The sequence below is a fragment of the Aquila chrysaetos genome, chromosome 2, assembly GCF_900496995.4.
Source record: "Aquila chrysaetos chrysaetos chromosome 2, bAquChr1.4, whole genome shotgun sequence".
In the NCBI taxonomy this organism is placed as follows: Eukaryota; Metazoa; Chordata; class Aves; order Accipitriformes; family Accipitridae; genus Aquila; species Aquila chrysaetos.
The window spans coordinates 64,959,229-64,978,688 of NC_044005.1; the positions used below are offsets into that span (position 1 = coordinate 64,959,229).

Sequence of the window (19,460 nt, forward strand, 5' to 3'; positions counted from 1 at the left end):
ATACAGAAACTGAAATTCAAATTTGTATTGTTTAAAAGAATGTTTTTAATTCTTAATTTGATTTATATCTAATTTTTTTTTATGTCTTTGAATAAAATACACTGAAACTTCTTTCTCTCTGGGATATGGGAATAATATTAGGCTAACAGAGGTTCCTTGATGTCAGGCTATGACATTGCTTACTGTAATGAGTAGCTCTAACAAGTTGTTTGGTTGATTCTGCAGTCACAGAAGTTTGCACAGTCAGCATATGTGTATTCTTTTTTCCTTTAAAATTGGCATAAATGTTGATAGTACTGTAGAACTAACTTATTTCAATATATATAAGTGAATGTATACTAAAAATATAATATATTTAACCATTTTCCTATGCATTCGTAGCTATTTCTTACATGAGAATTTGTGATCTTGTCTTTCCTGAAGTTTTAACCTCATTCTGGGGCACTGACAGAGAGAAAAGCCACGCAACGTTCTTTTTTCTCTGACTGTGAAAATCTCCTTCAGTTAGCTGCTAGAATGTTTTAACATGTAATCCAGGTCAAAAAGAAAAAGTTTGCTGTGTCTTTTCACAGTAGTTATTAATTGATAGCTTCCCTGGGTAAGATGATTTCAACTTGAAATCTCATTGTTGCATAAAGTATATATGGATATCAAATAGCTATGCTAGTAGTAAAGAAACACTTTTCCAAAGAAAACTTCAAAGCTGTTTGGGAGGGAAAACCAAAACCAAAAAAACCCAGTATGATTGCTTTCATATTTACCAGTTTGGGAAACAGGACTACACCCTTTCCTCTTCAGCAACACAGCATACTACCCACTTTTGATTTTTGCCAGTGCTTGCTTTCACCATGTGTAGTGAAGTTCAGGTATATATTAAAAATACGTTAAGATTTCTTGAGAGGATAAAGCTCCCTTTTCTTCATGTTTTCTTCTGTCATTTAACAGGTTCAAAGGCTGGCAATATCTGGCCACTTGTGAACACTCCAGCAAGAAGAAATTATAAGATAATATTAAAGTCAGCGTAGGTGCTCTCTGCCTTAGCCCCTCTTCAGCCCTCCTTCAAAGAGCTTGGTTGGATCAGCTGTTTTCAGCTGCTTTCAATCCCTAGGGATTGCTCCAGGCAAGAAATTAAAAAAGAGATGCTTAATTTACTAATGACCCCTAGGTCTTGCATTCCTTTTCCAAGATGTGCCAGTTAGTTCTTGGCTGCACTGTGTAATCTTGTACAATATGTTCACAGTGAAACTGTAGACAATAATCATATTTTTCAGGCACCTTTTCTTTATAGGATGCACCAGACCATACTGGCAAATGGTTCTGGTCACATGCAATTTAAGTAGCTTAGTATGGAAACCATATGCTGAGTAGAAAATAGTATTTAAAGAGATCCTGTCTACTTAGGAGTTCATTTGTCATGAAATAGTGTAGCTACGGTAGTTATTAGTAATGAAGAGTAATGATTGAGAAGTTAATGAGAATTTGTGGGGTTTCTGCATTGCACACTGACAGTGAATGCTACTTGTTGTTCAGTTGTACTTTGTATTTCATGGTAATTACATTATTCTCAAACAGACTTGATACTGTTCAGTGATTGACATTCTGTTAGAAACTATATTTGATTCCTTTTACAGGAACTAAACAGAGTAAATTTTCTGAGGTGCAGTGAATCGTATTCAATTTTAGTTTTTTCTCTAGCATCACAGTTGACTTACAAAGGATCACTGCAAAAGTCTCAAAGTACTGTTCTTTGGGGTTGTAAATGAAGGAGATAACGTTGGGGCTTTTTTAAGTGGTTGGTCATTGCTTTAAAGATGCGGGCCATCACAGAACACCCTTTGTGGTTGCCTTTGCTGAAACAAAATTCAGAACAAAATCCGTAGTTCACAGTTATCCTGTAGAATAAATCTATGTGCTTTCTTCTAGGGTTGCTTGATGTTTTTCTTTCAGAATATCATTATGCTTCTTTTGCTTCCTGAGGATTCATGTGAATTTATGTATTTATATTGTAAAACAATAAATATATAGGATATCTTTAGACTGTGAATTTTTTAAAATTGAAGGTTTTGCCTGTCATAGTTGAAAAATACATGTTCATAAATACCTAATTTGATAGAAAAAATCAGTGCAGTGTGGGAAACTCTCTCACACTGTCTCTTTAAAAACATGATTAGAGTAAGTGCAATTAAATAAATTCACCTGTTGCATGAAATATTCTGTTCATTTACCTACTGATAGTTTTCCTCCTGTTGAACCCAGACTGTGGCAAACATTCAAATTTTTTTTTCCAAGGTACATTTAGATGCTTGATTCAGTTTTACATTTAGAAAACATAATTTTCTTAACAGATGGAGAAAAATATTAAATTTCAATTCAGTTCATATTCTTAATTTCATTTATTGTCAAAGTAAGAAAGCTTTCCAAATACAGTTTAGTTTGATTATGATTTATGGAATGGTTTAGCTACGTATGCTCACTGTTTCAGTTGTCATCCACTTTCTACTTCCAACTCCCCCAAATACCATAATTTAGGCAAATTTGTTTGGGCTTTTTAACTATTCCTTTAGTTTATTTGCACAATACATAGAGTAGATCAGAACTGGACAGAAGCATTTTTGTGCTGAAGCTTGCAATGACATCTAGTTAAAATGAATTGTGAAATAAGGAGTAAAATGAGTGCACACTTTTAAAATTTTTAAATAAAAGTGCAATTAGAAGCAACCATTAAGAGTGAACTGAATTTGATCCACAGGCTGTTAATACCACATACTGAGAGTGGGAGGTGCTTTGGAGAAAACAAAATAGGTTAAAAAGTAATTAAGCCTACTTTTGGAAAGTTGTGCAGATTTTTCCCCAGAGAACTGCCAAATGTTTATTGCCATGTATTTACTGTTTTAAGTGGTATTACATGTATAGTTAGTCTCTGGTTTTTAGCATATCCTCTATATGTTTTATATTATCCACATTTCTCCATAGTAGGAGGCCAGAATATGTGGAAGCTTTGATACCTCCAACATTTAGTTTTATCTTCAGGTTGTTTTGAATTCATCTTAAGCTCCTTTGAACAGGAATTTCAAAAGTCAACCAAGATTCAGAAGAAGCCCTGCTTATTGGAAATCATTGTCCTGGGGAAAAACATTGTATAGTATAAAACCACAGACAGCTATGCTTTAGAATGTACAGATACCATTGCATATCACCTTTATCAAAGTAAAATTATAATTTTGCCTACATTTGCCAAATCTTTTAAACAACCTAATTTTTTCAGAAACCTCTTTGTTGCTAGCAGATTGTTACATCAAAAACACCAGAGAATGATTACAGAAGATTTCCAAAAAAAACATAAAAAGCTAAAAAACAGTATTCTTTTCATCCCACTACTCAGATTTTGAATGAGCATCATATAAATAAGTATTTGGATACATCTTTGTACGTGTACCGTGTTAGTAATTTTTGGCTCATTTGACCAAAAGACGGAACTAGAACTAAAAGTTATGTATTATGCTAGTGGGAACTAGACTAACAGCATCATGTTTTTGACAAGGCTAGAGTATACACAAACTGTGCGTGAACTACAATGAAAACTGGTAGGTAACAAAAATGGACCTTACTCTGTATTATGGAATGAAAATAAAATTGCTTAAAAAAAAAGGGAGTCAGATTTGGAAGTATATGGCTTGTGAGACATTGCTGGAAGAGTGCAGATAGGAAAACAGCAATATTAGGAGACTTGTGAATTTCAATGCTTAAGTATGAATTCATAGAAAAATTAAATATTCACCATCCCCATCCCACCAAACAGACCTTCATCTTTGGACAATATCAGTACAAATAGATAAAGAATTAATTTTAGTCAACAAAGCTAAAAGATGCAAAATGTGTAAACTTCTATAACTTAAAATTTTATTTACAGGAAATTACAAGAAAATTGTTAGGCTTTTGGTAGAACAAGGTCTTAAACTAATTCATTTTTAGTACTCAGATAAGACATACTGAAAAACACTGACACTGAAGTAAGTTTTTTCCTGGTATATTTCCTTCCTATCAGATACTAACTTTACTTATTAGATCAACCAACTTGACTAAGCAGCAAGATTTGGTTTATGATCTCCTGTATGGCTATTATGTTGCCAGCTGCTGTGAAAAACTAGCAGTATCTGTTTCTTCTCGAAGCAGCAGTCATATGTAATATATGCAGTAAATATTTTAAGAAATTCTAAAAACCCAGAAGTGCTGTGTCCTAGTATTTACCATATTCCAAATGGAAAAGCCATTTGAGATAAGTACTGTCAACACTTCTAATGCATTCTCTAGAATGGGATGTTAGGAAATATTAAGAACTAGGGTGATATTTCTAGAACATTTGGGCACCAAATGTGTGGGATGAATTGGAATGATTTCAGGCAGTGGTTTTACTCAGCTTCAGAGTTTTGTTGGGTAAAATCATTCCTAACCTGTAAGGAAAATTAGAAAAACAACAATAGACAAGCAGGACAGATCCTGTTTTGACATATTGGCAGATGATGTGCATATGGCCTGAAAACTTTTCCAAAAAATTTACACAAGACTTTCAGATTTGAAAGTTTTTTGGCTTAGAATTTGTATTTCTTGATATAGTTCACATTTAAAACAGTTCTAATTAGACAAGTAAAACTTTTCAGCATCATCCTGTCTTTGCGAAAAAATATTTTGTTCTTTTGATAATCAATAATAGTTAGGGGATCTTAGCAAAGATTTTGACCATTTAATTTTCTTAAGTCAAAAGTAGTGGAACTTAAACTGTGATTACTTTTATAGATTATAGATCTATTACATACTTAAACTAGTATGTGATTATAAGCATTATGGTATCTTGCTTTATCTATATTGATATTAACAATTAGTTAATCAGCCATTGGTCCATTTTAATTCTAATAAAATATATAGTTCTTTGTTACCTCTTTAATAAAGAATGGTGTCAGCATATAGTGGAGTTGTCATGTTTCTGACAGGGCTTGTTCAGCCAGAGTACCCTATAACTCTGTCCTGCCCAGTACCTCACGAGTAAGTTTCTCACATTTATGTTTTATGCCCCTTGCAATAGAAATCAAAATGCTAATATATCTTTTGTGTATCCCACCTTGACATATCTGAGCTGCCCAGCCATTTAAAAATGTCTAATGAAATATATTTGAAGCTTTACTGAAAATATTTATCTGTACATAAGTTTTGCTATATTGCGATGGTTTATCACCTCTGTAAGAAAACTACATATGTGATTTCAAAAGTTTATGCACAACTTCTCTGGTGAATCTTTTCAGTGACAGAAGGCAGAAATGGCGAAAATGTGAATTGCTGAGACAGATGTGAACATAGGCCAGCAGCTTTCCTAAATACTGCAAGATTTTGATGAAGCTTAGCAAAGGTTCAAAAAAAAATTAACCAATTGTCCATGTTTCCCAATAGATACAAGAGGACTTAGAGCAAAATGAAGTTTGTGTAGGTAAAGATAAGTAAAAACATTTATATTAAGTTACTTTTTCCTAACAATCGATAAATATCTTCAGGTAAGAATAATCAACAGGGTGTTATATAACTGTATAACATAGTAGTTGTTACCTGGGGAAAAATGTTATGTGTACAGCAGCTGATTGCCTGAACTCAGCAAGACATGACACGGTCTACCCTGCACACCAACAAAGTACTTGTGACCAAGAGTTTGCAGCATCTTGGTTCTTTGAGAGGCAATATTTACTGGCTGCCACTCAGTTTTCACTGGCAAATTCAACTTCCGCTTTGAAAATCTTATGCATCAACCTTGAAAGCATCAAGGTTTCTGATATGTTTTTCTTTTGAATTAAAGATTTTTTTTCCAAATAAGGACTTATAGAAACTTCTATAAAAATATGTTACCTATTTGAATAATGACCTTGAGCAGCATTTTTGAAGAAGCCATGTTGATTTCCGCTAGCTACTATCAGGATCTGTCATTTTCTATAAGTGACGCTGTATGATTCATTTTGATTATGAGTATTAACACTATGAGATGAAATTTGAATTTGCCATGTGAAAAACTGTCATTATTTCTGTGTTTAAGGTTATGACCTCTAGTTTAGTAATTGGCATGCTAGGGATTCTTCTCTATCTTCTTTAGTTTTTTAAGATAGACAAAAACTGTACGAAGTTAGTTCAACATTGGCTTATAAATTTGGAAGCTCTAAAATATTGAGAACTGTTGAGAAAATGCTAAAAACCTAGTAGTGGATGGCAAACCCTTAGGTTCTAGAATTTACAGTATCAAAAGCTTTGCAAAAGCCTTTCTAGACTCTTTGTAATGATAATAGAAGCAGTTATCTCAGGAATTGAAGGCCGTTGCATCAAGAATGAAAAACACTGCACATTTTCTGTCTATGAGGGTACTTCTGTCTTTGATACACATGAATTTTGTAATTAAATGTTGAATTCCAGGCAAAGTCCATGATTCTAGAGATCACTTTTTCCAAGTATTGTGCTATGTATGTTTATCTAGGACAACAATCAGAAATCTGAAGAGAGTTTGAAACTTTCAGCATTGTATTGCCCTGTTTTTATTTAAAGTGTAGTATTGCTGAATAATTGAACAAAGTCCTAGCTGGTTTGCAGTTGAAGGATCTCATTGAAAAACATATTGAAGCTAATGGGAAAAAGACTGTTGGCTTTGGAGTAAACCCTAAGGACACAACTTAATACAGCACAGAATAGTGTTTCGTAGAGAAAACACAGCACAGTGTTTAACTTTTTGCAGATATGGATTTTCTGCAAGCTTCTGGAACTGAACGTAATAAGAAAATGTTAATTTGTCCAGTGATTCATGGGTTAAAAAGACGCATATAGGTTAACTATATTACTTAAAATTCTTTTAAGGATCCCTTACACTCAAATTATTTTCTGGGATCTTGATTCAATAGTTAAATAGGAAAAATAGTAAAAAAGTGTTTGTACTGCAGCGTAGCATTGAAAACATATCTGGTTTCTTGCTCCATGGGCCTGTAATTTCAAAATAGCTGTAATCGTTATTTTCAGGTATTCTTTAAGATTTTGTTCCTGTGAGGGAGCATTTTCCTGGAAGTAACGACCGAGATCTCTTGTCTAAGGAATGTATCCAAGATGATTGTTCTAAGAGACTTTTATCCTTTCAGATTATTGTACAGGTCTGCGATCCATTGGTTCATCATCAAGTAATAATTCATTACTGCTTTGACAGTCATAGCCCTATTTATTATTTTTTCCTATATCATCCGGTTTCTTTAAATTTCAGATTTCCACACTTGTGGGAAAAATAAACATTAAATGAAAACAGGGATATTTTTGAAACTGACTACAGTAATAGGTGGAAGGTTGCCAACAAAACCCACAATTATTAATAAATCTGTAAAAGCAAAAATAAAACAGTAACTAAGAACATAAAGAATATAGCTAGAGCATATTGGAAGAAAACAAGATGTATAAGATGCTATCTACATGCAAATTCATGTTCTATGTAGAAGTTTCATGCGGTTTTCATCATGAAACAGAACTAGTACTGGTAAATAGTTGAAAACTAAATCAAAAACCAGTAAATAAATTATTTCAGTTATCTATATATGAATTCCAACTTTCAAAAGGACTCAGATTTTTGCAGAAATATGTGGCTATAGGAAAATGATGCTGTTACAGATTGAGTCTGGAAATCTCGCATTGCAATCCTTTATATAGGGTTCATGATGTTGAGGAACAAAGTAAATTTAAAATATCTTCAAAGTATTTGTCTAGTGTGGAAATAAATGTTTCAAAGAATAAGTGAGGTGAAACATATCACTTAAAATGTTAAGAAAACAAAGCTAATCGAGATTCTTTTTTATTTCAGTTTCAGATGTATAGTTTTCAATGCTGAGTATTGAGAGCCACCTTGTGGCCATACTTTTTAGTGCACATGTATGATGGTGATTTTATGGTAGGTGAAAGGGCCTTGTTCATTGTTTCACTTCAGAGCATTTTGAAGATTGAGAATTAAAAATAAATACATAAGTATGTTCTACTTCCAGGCATCTGGCCTGAAGTGCAGCTGTCTTCTTGACCCGAAAGATGAGTTCTTTACGTTCATACGAAATTTCTGAGATAATTTTTTCTTATTCCCTTGTTTCTTCCTTTCCTTTTCTCGCGTACATTAATGGATGATAGTATAAAACGCAAGAGAAATAAGATATATGTGTAATAAGTATAATGTGTAATACACTTGTATATATAAGTACAAAGTACATGTATAATAATATAATACCAACTATGTTCGCTGTTGCTAAAAAAATAAAAATTCTTGAAGAGTGCATGCTTTAGGAAGCTAACAAAATTTGACAGTTTTAAGCATTTATTTTTCTATGTCTGTTAGTAATTGTTTTGATTACTGGAATAACAATAGTAAATAGAAAAATTCAATATTTATATCTTTCAAGTTTGTATTTACTCTTATGAAATATATGTATGAAATTAGTTTCAGGCATCAGGACTGGGATTAGTTGGAGAATATGCATGATTATGAATTGGTTACTCTTGAACTCTTTCACAAAATAGCTTTATGAATTTCTGTCTTTCTGGAGGAGACACATCAAAATTTATTGTGACTATAAAGGGGCTGATGTAAATACAGGAAGTCATCAGTGAAAGTAGCAATCTAGATTTTCATTAATTCAGTTTTCTGTTCTGTAATATAAAGTATATGCTGTGTGTAGAGGTGGAAGTTGAAGCAGTACCAGTACTCTACTGAGCATTTTCTTCTGGGATTTTGAGGGGCTAGTGGTAGGATTCCCCATAGAGTTTATACTTACTTCTGATATTAGTGGAAACCTTTTTTCATATATGGCTGAATTTGTACTGAGGACTCTCAAACAACTTCGGAGTTTCACAGGTAACTCATTCCATCAAACACAAAACTCTTGAATTTTACTCTCTAACTAAAAATTAAATCAATACCTGTAGAAATTTGCACAGATAAGGAAAAAAATTGCTTCACATCTACTATCCTTTTGCTTGTTAGGGGAAGATTGAGATGAACTAGGCATTTAATCCCATTCTTTGTCTGACAACAGTTTGGGAACATTTCAGTTAGAGTATATTCTCATCAACTTTGTCACATTGGAGAAAACTGTTTCCTGTCATACTTTTAAGTAGCACTATGACCTGTACTGAGTGTGGTGATGACAGATACTGTGAATATTTTGCATAATTTTGTCCATGGCAAAGAAAGGGCTATGGGAATGTAATATTTTATGGGAAGGTGCATAATTATATTTGGGATTTCTAACAGGTACAAAATGAATTTATGATAAATAATGCCCCCTGATTAAGTTGCCATTGCTGCCAATAGAAAGGATGTAAAGTCTCCATTCCTATTTTTACTATGATGTTCTATGATGTTAGCTCTCTTACGTTCAAGCATTTAAAACCATAGGATGATCTGATCAATTTTCATGTATAGGGCCATTAACTTTTCAATTGCTTCTTCAGTTTCTCCGTGCAGAATAAGCAGGGATTAGTGTGAAGACAGATAATGCAAATTCCAATTTACTTGGAATAGTGAGCGATAATTAAGAGCTATTATTGATATGTGCCGTCTGGGAATGTTGAGACAATGCTACCTGACTCGGTTACAATAGAAATCTGTTGCAACAGAAAGTTATTTGAGGGTCTATTTTGTCTTTAACTCTTTCCAGGATAATTCTTGTTCATGAGTCTGAATCTGAAACATGCCAGTAGAATGCTTTTCAGGCTAAGACTACAGCACACAGATTTTAGGAGACTTCACATGGTAACTAGAAATGCATGATGTGTCTGAGCTCCTGTTGTAGTTGGTGGAGTTCAGTGCATTTCAGGCAGTGGAGCCAAGAGGATGCCTGAGCTCAACCATGAACAGCCATGGGGCGGTCAGGGAGCAGAAATGCTGTACAAGCCCTGCTGCCTGATGCCCATTGGCTGTGAAGGGTGCTTAGACTCCTATTGCAGCTGTATAGATCTGCATGCAGACATCTACAGTGTTTTAGTCTCAAACAACCCTGCCATATCAAGCTGCTGGCAAAGTGGCCTCTCTCAAATGGTCAGGCAGTTACTTTACTTTCTAGAGGTATTTCTCTGCACCAGACAGCATTAGATGGCCCTCTTATCTTCAGTTCTAGCAGCATGCAGATTAAACAAGTATGATGGAACTATCTAGTTATCTCAAGTGATGCCTCCTCAAAAAAGAAATAGAGTAGGAAATCTTTTCTAGGTTGATCTCAAGATTGAAAAGGCTATGCCAAGAATTATAAGTCATCAGTCTCTTCCTATAAATCTGATCAGAAAGGCTGGCTGATATTATCACAGAAACCAGGCTCAGTAGGTTTTCCTCTAGTGAGTGGTCACTAGGGGTAGTAGAGATAACAGTAGTGTTATAGGTAAGCATAGCTTCTGTGTTTCCTTTACTGACTATTAATTGTACAGAAGACAGACTGTTAATATAATTAAAAGATTAAAGAAAACAAAGCTCACAGTATGGCATCTAACACTTTTGAACAGTCATTAGCACTAATGTATGCATGATAAGTAAACAGTATGAAAAATGGAAACTAATGAGGGTTGGAGACGGACTGTGGAAGCAGAACAGCAGCTCTCCTCTCACCTGTTTTGTGCTGCTATGCACTGCACTAAGTGAGAAAGTAACAATCTCATTACTTCTTCCCGTACCAGCTAATTTAGTCTCCGTGGTATGTTTGATATGTGAGATATTTTCTTAAATTCCCTCTGAGATCTATCTGTTATGTGGGTAAGACATTTAAAGTTAGCTTGCTGAAGAAACTGTGTAGCCTGCTTTAAAATAATAGTATATGAATTACAGTATCTTATCAATAGTGAGATCCTCAGTTTTGACGCAGCATTTCTAATCACGTTTACAAACCCCAGACAAAGCAGATGGATGAATTAACCTCAATGCAATATTTTTTTCTCAAATCTCTGTAAATATATTATAAAAATTACTTGCTCAAGAAAATAAGTCATCCTTTGCTCAAAATACCAGCCTTGGAGAGGAGGTATACGTGTTAGGTATATGCTTAAAGAACTGTAGATGTAGAAAACATTCTTTCAAAGCCAAATTTAATGATACATAGTTGTCTTCATCTCTGTGATTTTTAAACTTTATAAAGCAATTGTCTTGCAGGCTTCATGAAGTATGAAACATAATGTTAGAAAGTGACATAAAACATTGGGACTATAAAGGCTGGATTTGAGGGGATTTTTTTTTAAGGGGGGGTAATAAAACTTTTTTTTTTTTTTTTTCCAGTAGATAGTGTTTAAAACTACAAGGAATCTCATAATTTAGCAGAGGTCTGTGGGAAAATACCCTACATTTGAACAGGACCTGGCTGTAAAATCGAGCTCTGTGGAGGTGACTGCACAGTGCTCCTTTCTTCCATCAGCTGGTTTCCTCTGGCAGCAAGCCTAATAGTTGCCTCAGTTTAACTGACAATCTGTCTCTAAATTCCCAAGTCTGCTGGCCAAAAGAGCATAGTAATATAAACCTTCTTGTTTCATCACTCATTAGATGCTTCTTCTGTGCCCTTTTAGGTGTGTAAAGACATCATGTTACCTTTGAAACTGACTTTGAATGATGTTTAATAGTCCACAGGCTTCACAGTTCTGCACAGAGGTTGCAGAACTTCAGAGAGCAGCCTGCTAGAAATTTGGAATAAAACTAACAAAAAAGACAACAGAGTTGTCAAAGGTGTTAGTAATAATCAGATGGTAGTGTTGATAATCAGAGTAAGTCTTACAGATGTCATTTCTAAGATGTATTTTTTAGTCCGGAGGGTACAGTGCAAAAACTTAGGAAACAGTAAGGCGAGGAGATAATTCCGGGAGGGATGAGGTTATGGAAATCTGATGGGGCATGCATTTGAGTTGGGACAGGGGCACAAGGAATATAAAATTCATAAGAAACCAGGTTTCACTGGTACCACCACTCAAAGGTCTATTGGTTTCTTAAGAGATTTTTTTTCTGTTAGTACTTTATCAGATAAAGTAAATAATTATCAGTTCTGATAATTAATCAGATGATACTATATGAACATTGCAATATGAAAATACATAAACATCTATAATTTTTCACATCCTTTGGAGATTTCTTGAAAGTGCTTGTCTTGTAAGATTTAACATTCGGCGACACTGAACTACAAAGTGTTACTAAGGATTCTTTGAAATTCTTTTAAAGTAGCAAAGACACAGGAGGAATAAAATGTCTTTAGTTCTGAGACTTGTTTAATATTATTAGCACACAAATAAAAAAACTTTATGTGATGCTAATTACATCATGAATTTTCTTATGGGTCTTCATATTACACAGGTATCAGTGAAAAAAACTTTTTTTTATGGTGCTGCTGGTTGTCTGATGTTCTAGTTTGGTTACTTAATGAGTGGTGAGTGTAATTTTGACCTTTTTTAGTTTAGGAATTTGTACCAGTTTTATTGACTTGCGTTTTTATTATTATGTCTGCCTAGTATTATAATGTTTATTTTTTCCATGCTGTAGGGCAGAAGCTAGAGAAGCGAAGAAATGAAGCCACAATACCAAATCAAAAGACATTTAATACCTAGGGTTCACCTCTCCAAAAATTATTTTCCTGTTTTAAGATAAATTTCAGCTTTTCATGGTCCTACATACTGATGCCAGTCTAAAACTGTTTGAAAACCCATATAGACTATTAATTCATACTGCACATTTCCAATTGCCTATAAAACTTGTAAGAGAAATCCATTCTTCTGAAGAGTCCTCAATCTGTCACTTTGCATAGCTGTGAATTTGTAGTGGACTGTTATGGTTTAATTATGAAATGAGAAATACACTTAATGTTCACAAATGGATTTTTTTTCTTGCAGGGTTAATGATGTCTTAGTCAGTATAGCCTTTGAGGAGTTGCACTAAAAATCATAGTCATATGTAATAAATAAGCTGCAGCTGTATTGGGAAGAACTTGAAAACACTTTCTGCTTTCATTGTCTCGGAGTAAAAATGCATCCAGTATTGTCATGGCTCAGCAGAGTGGCAGTTTTGAGTATTACAAAGCAAAGGAGGTGTTTTCAAATATAACAAATATTTTTATAGAAACCATGCAGTATCAGTTTCCTGTTGAAGCAGAAATGTTGAAATCTTTGCACAGTTAAGCACAGCAACAAAAGGCTTAACTAGGTCTCCAGAGGATGTCAGTATTCAAACTGAAACTGGTACAAATTCATCCTTGCTGTTGCAACGCTACTCTTGCATGTCATCAAACTGTCTCTCTCTCTATCAATTTCTTTTCATGCTGTGTATCTTACCTACTGGCTAGTTTTCTAACAGCAGACTGAAAACTTCTGCTGTCAGCAAAACAGGCCAAGATTGATGACTTTTTCATCTGTGTACTCCCAAGTGGTTAACAAATATGATGACAGGACTTCCTGTCTCAAGGGCTGGAGAAGAATAGATACCTTGCTGTATTTTACATTTCATGTATCTATTCCCAGAGAGAGAACAGTTTAATGCTAAATTGATGAGAAAGAAAACCAGAGCTTTACACAATTTTGGATGCATTTTAAAATTGTGATGTTATACAATTAATTCAATCTTAATTGATATGCATTTTCCTGTTATTGCTAAGCTGAAATGTTTTGATACTTCTTTTAATAAGATTTGAGATTATTTAGGCGCACATTTCTGTTCACTGTGAAGTCCAGATTTTCATCATACAGAAGTAGTACAAAAATGTGCCTATATAATTTTTATTGTACTTGCTATAAACAATAGAAAGATCCTTATCATTGTACAATACATGAAAATTATTGTTATTTTCACTGCATTTTCACTCAGTGGTGGAGCTTAAACTGGGTCATTATAATGCACATTTCCTTTCTGTCTACTGCTGTTTTCCATGTGTGTTTTCACGGAATCATTTTTCATTCTAAGTTCCTAAACCCTTTTATCTGAGAACCAGTAATTCATTCAGTTGTAAGACAGGCACCGTAGCCTGGCTTGAAGTGAAATGTTAGGTTATTTTGGTCCATGTTATAAAATTCTGGCTCCGCTTCAGGGTAGTGCATTGTCTATGTAAGTAGTTCCTTTTTTTGCTTTAGAACAGCTAGGCATTAAGTGAGGTAATTTGAAACTACGTCTACATCCTCAGTGACTTGTTGCAAATCCATCATTTGTGCATGGTCAAACTTGCATTCTTGGTTCTTTCATTCTTGGCATGGCTGGCTGGCTCAAAAATGTAACATTTTAGCAATACTAAATTTTCTTAGCTTCTATCATCAGTGAGGTCTGGAAACACTTTCATGTTCTGCATTATAGATTATAGAACTGAGGAATCAAAGATTAAATTAAATGTTTATCTCTTGTTCAAGGTTTTTAATCTGGTTGTTATTCTTCCTCCTCCCATAGAATCTTACTTCATTCTCTGTTCACCATGTAACTTTTCCAATGGAAAGAAGATGGGGCTTCTATGATGTAATTTAGTGTACTGTAAAAAGAGCACACTGAATAAGGCAAGACATTTCTGGACACCATACCTATCCATTCATTAACTGGTAGTCATCACTCCCTAATAAGCAAACTGGAGGAAAAAACAACCTTGTGCAATAAATAAGTTACGATCTGTGGTAAGGCCAGGGCAATAGAAAAATGTGCCAGAAATTCTGCCTTATACCTCCTTTCCTTGTGAATCAAAAAGAGAAGAAAAGGATAATTTGCAGGATTTTTTTATAAAACTATTCTCTGATTGGAGCACAAAGCCATGAGGAATAATGTTCCTATTTGTACAACTGCAAAGTACGTTTTAAACCTGCATTATTTTGAAAAATCACAGTAACATCTATCATGTAAAGTACATCAGGGAATCACTGAATTGCCAGATTTCAAATTCCCAACAGTTACTATTTTGTAAGTAGTGTTCCAGCAATAATTCATATTTTCTTTACTAGCAGAAAAAAATTAAGTTTTTACTCTTCACTTTTGAAAGCAGACAAGTCTTTTTGGTTCATATTTACAGGATTCATTTTCCTTTAAAGGGGACAGCTTCCCAATTTTTTCTTCAAAGAACATCTACAAACACTAATCCTGTAAAAAGCAGAAGAGTTAGCTGAAAAGTAAACCACAAAGTCTAAATAATAAAGATAAGCAAAAGAGTGTACTAAAATATAAGTATCATCTAATCACATCTCAAGACAGGTAGTCATACACAATGAAAACTGTACAGCTTTGAAGAAAAGAGGCCATTGCTTCACTTGAATAAAAAAATACAACTATGTTAGAACAAGACAGTCGTAACTTGGATAGGCTGCTTGGCAATTGTTCCTAATTGTCTAAACTTCTCCCCCCTTCTCTTTTACATACAGTTTTTCTAATTGTGGTTTGAATAAACTAAAACTAAATTAAAAATTAATTCCTTGACACTTCACTCTCCAGTGACTGTGTGTTTTACAAACTGCAGAATCCCAGTATGTTATATAGACCTGAAATATTTTTAGAACTTTCACTGAAGGTAGCTCTGCCCTGCGGAAAATTATGTGTGCATGTAGAGAGAATTGCTTTTAGTGCAACAACTGAAAAAATAGCCTGTGGCCTACTGAGGACAGATAGATTCCTATTCTGAATGAGTAGTTCTAAATTACAAATTGACAGGAGACAACCCTAAATCAATAGAAACCTGCATACACACAAAGAGAAGAAGGTTTGGAAGAAAAACAGTTATAATACTATACTACAGAAAATTAGTCCTGAATTATGTGCTTCTGATGATTGCACTCAAAGAATTGTTATCTTTACACTGATAGAGGAAGATGTTTAAGCAAAGCAGTCACACTACTCTCCTTTCTTTCTCCTTCAGAGCTATTTTTAGAGCACTTTACAGAACTTACTGAGGTGATTTCAGTAAATTGATCAGATCAGTAACTCATAGGTTTAAACAATTCTAACTTTAATACAGTGAACTTAAGTCTCCAGAGGGAGACAATTAGGTTATTGACTCTTCCAGGAGAAATTCAGGCTGATTCACTTTTGTTTGCTAGAATTACCTTCTTCAAATACTGTCTTGCCAGGTACCTACTAATTATAACCCAGTAAAAGAATAAGTGTTGGACAGAGATATTACTTCAGGATAACTATACAAAGTTAATAGCTGGATACATTAAAAAAGTGAAGATGTAGAGAATGAGCATGCATACTTATTAAGTGGAATAGCATACTGGCCAGCCTGCATCCATCCAGAAATGATCTGCTACATCATGCAAGTAATCTTGGTTGAGGAGAGCTCTCGGTAGTCTTTGGGTTCTTCACAGGAACCAGCTGCAGGGTGAACTGTCAGTGAAGCTAATGCTGCTGTTCCCAGGAAAGAATGAGGAGTAATGTGAGGGCATATCAACACAGAAGCACTACCTGAATCCAATGTATTGAACTGTTGGGTATCTTTTAAAAAGTGACTGATTTATAACTTTACAGAAGAGCTTCATGACAAGTTGTTTATATATGATTTAGTGTATTACTATGTGTTTAGTAAATACTAATAATTTTCCATTTCATGCTGTTTCTCAAGCAGTATGAAAGGTAATACAAGATAAAGACCAATTGTTTAATATATATTCATCATAGAAATGTAGTCAACTTTTAAATCCTTCAGGGAAAATTTCTTTCAAAGTTAATTCTTTGCTTCTGTAATAAAATAGTAATTTAATCTTACTGTTACCACATAACATGCCACTTCCCCCTTGTCCTAGAAACAGCTGCTGATAGCTTAGCTATTTTGCAGACAGTACAAGCTGAATAATACAAATAAATGTTCTAATTCATAAAAGGAGAGTCCTCAGGTAAAAACACTGTAGCTCCAATGCATTCCTTTTTTCTCTCTTTAGACTCCAATCTGTATTTCTTCATGTTCAGTTTCTTTCATAAACTGTTGGATAGTGTTACTGTTCATCTTCATAGTTTAGTATTTTCTAAAGGTTTCTAAAGTATTTTCTATAGGTTTCATATATTTGCTCTAACTGTGCATATTAGGGGGTCTCATTTTTTTTTCATGTAACAAGAATTGATTATATTTTTACTTCATATTTAAAAACGCCTTCTCATGGTTTTATTGGCACTATCCAAGTTTTGATCTCTCCCCTTTGAAACAGCAGTTGTGAATAAAAGAGTAATACTTAAGTTAATTAATCTATACAAGTTAAATCTTTAATATGCAATATGTATGAAGTAAACTTTGAAGAGCAAAAATGGTGAATGATCATGCAATCCTTTGATCATTTCTTTCTATTTCTCTTGATCCTTATACATACTGAAGTCATGTTAGTTTTTTGTATTTAAGGAACAGGAATAAGCCCATTGATGGACTCTTCAACTTCCCTTTTTTCATTCTGCTTTTCTCAGCCGCCCTTTACTTCCTGAATAGATGGAAACTTCTCCCATCTTATCTTGATCTCATAAACTTTGAAAGACAATCAGTATTCTTTAAATGAGCCAGCAGAGCAGATTCAGCAGTATGATTAATACGAATGAGGCAGAGGAGGTTTTTGTCTTATTGGAAATTAAAACAATTTAGAAGATCAACCTAAGAATTACACATTTGGATATCTTCAGGAAAGTTACAAAATAGTTATTTTGGAAATAATTTAATTGTATTCGTCACACAGTAGTAGTACTAGTTAAAACTGCCCTTCACTGAAGGCTGCAGCAAAAGATACCTTACTTCATTTGGTTTAGGTGTCTGTGATATCTGTGCTATCTGAGCACCGACACTCATCAAGTGAAGCTAACGAGGCCTCAAAATTAAGACCTAGTACTATGCAGGGTGTCAGGACAGTGCAGAGAGTGAATGATGGGAATAAATTGCTCAGAATTGCTCAAACCAGTGAACAAATATGATGGTGCATTCTGAACAAACTGCCAGTGCTGCCCTATTGTGAACTCCACAGAAAGGAAATTACAATGATTGAGTCTTATGGTCACAAGCATGAAGTTTTGCTATAGTAAGGTGATCGTGAGAAAAATACTAGAATAGCTTGTGCCATTTCTGTTACTGGAAGAAAATAAATGATAGTCAATAACTGTGTTATTAGTGGGAAAAAACACCAAAATTCAGAGCTGCAAACTATACCTTCAAAATGAAGAAGCAGAAAGGAAAAATAAGTAATTTACAGAAAGAAAAAAAATTCTGATCTTCCCAAGTAGCGGTGATCGATCTACTTAGTGTGTTCTAGATGAGTGTAGAAATTGGAGATTAAAGAAAAGATGTAAATTGATGTTTCACTTATCAAGAAGTAATTTATTGGCAGCTGCTTCTCATAATCAAGCTTTATTACTCTTTTTTACTTGTTTTTTTAGATAAAATAAGAAAAAATAGCTATAAGCCTGTTAAAAATTTCATTCTTTGATTCACGTAGTATTCGTAGTTCAGATAAAAAGCATGCAGCTTACAGTCTTTATGAATGATGATACCTTTGTGATACCAGATGCAAGAAAATGGTAAGGAAGAGTGTTATTTTTATTTTAAGTCTTTAGCTGAAATACCCTAAAGCTTGATTAAATCTTTTTTTCTGCTATGTGTGCCTCACTTCTCATTAAAATTAAGCAGGACATTTTTCTGTGTCTAATTGTGACATTTTTAATGTGTCTTAATCAAGAACTGCATGAAACTCAGGACATTTAAAGGAGAAATATGCGTGGCAGCAAGCTAAACTAGGAATTTATTTAATATGTACTCTTTTAGATGCACACACAAATGTAAGCAAAGGTCGTAAATCTACAGCCCTCTTGAGCAATAAGGGAGGGGAAAGAAAATCAATTCTAATCAGGAGACCAGTGCCAGACGTCGTAATAACAACTTCTGCATACACCTGAGGCACTTAGTAACATTTTGTATAAATTTTAAGCAAAACCATTTAGTCTGTAATAGAACAAGATGGGAGTAGTACAACTTTTGATAGTTTCACTTCCCTTATTTAATAGTTGTTGGTTTTGTTGTCTCTGCAACCATTAAAATCCAGATTTAATAGAATAACCATGCAATACATGGCACAAGAGCTTAGAAGTAATTTTGTTTGCAAATATGTTGCCATTAAAGGATGTGCTGTGTGAGCAGTCTTCCAAGCCATCACTGAGATATGTGATCTATTTTTTATGTTCTCAAGTGTAACTTTATAAAATTGGGTTACTTCATTGTTCTTGAACTAATTTGCCTTGTATCTTTGTAATTTAAAATGCCCACAAATTTATGGAAGGAAAATTAATTCAATATCTGTGCAGTTAATGGAATTGTCCAGGTTAGCTAGTGATTTGATTTGCTTGGCATTTGTTTTTTTCCTATGTCAAAAGTGGGCTGTGAGTATTTAATTTTAAAAAGTTCATCATCATCTGCACTGGAAAAAATTTATTTAATATGTCTCTAAACTGTTTACTGTGTAACCTGGAAGTCTATAAC

General features: G+C 34.0%; 1 protein-coding gene across 4 annotated transcripts in view; it reads left to right on the plus strand.

The window, feature by feature from the left end:
* The window catches only part of ASCC3 (activating signal cointegrator 1 complex subunit 3), a 298,713-nt gene that overhangs the window by 171,522 nt on the left and 107,731 nt on the right, over nt 1–19,460 (plus strand). The gene's annotated exons all lie outside the window — the stretch shown is intronic.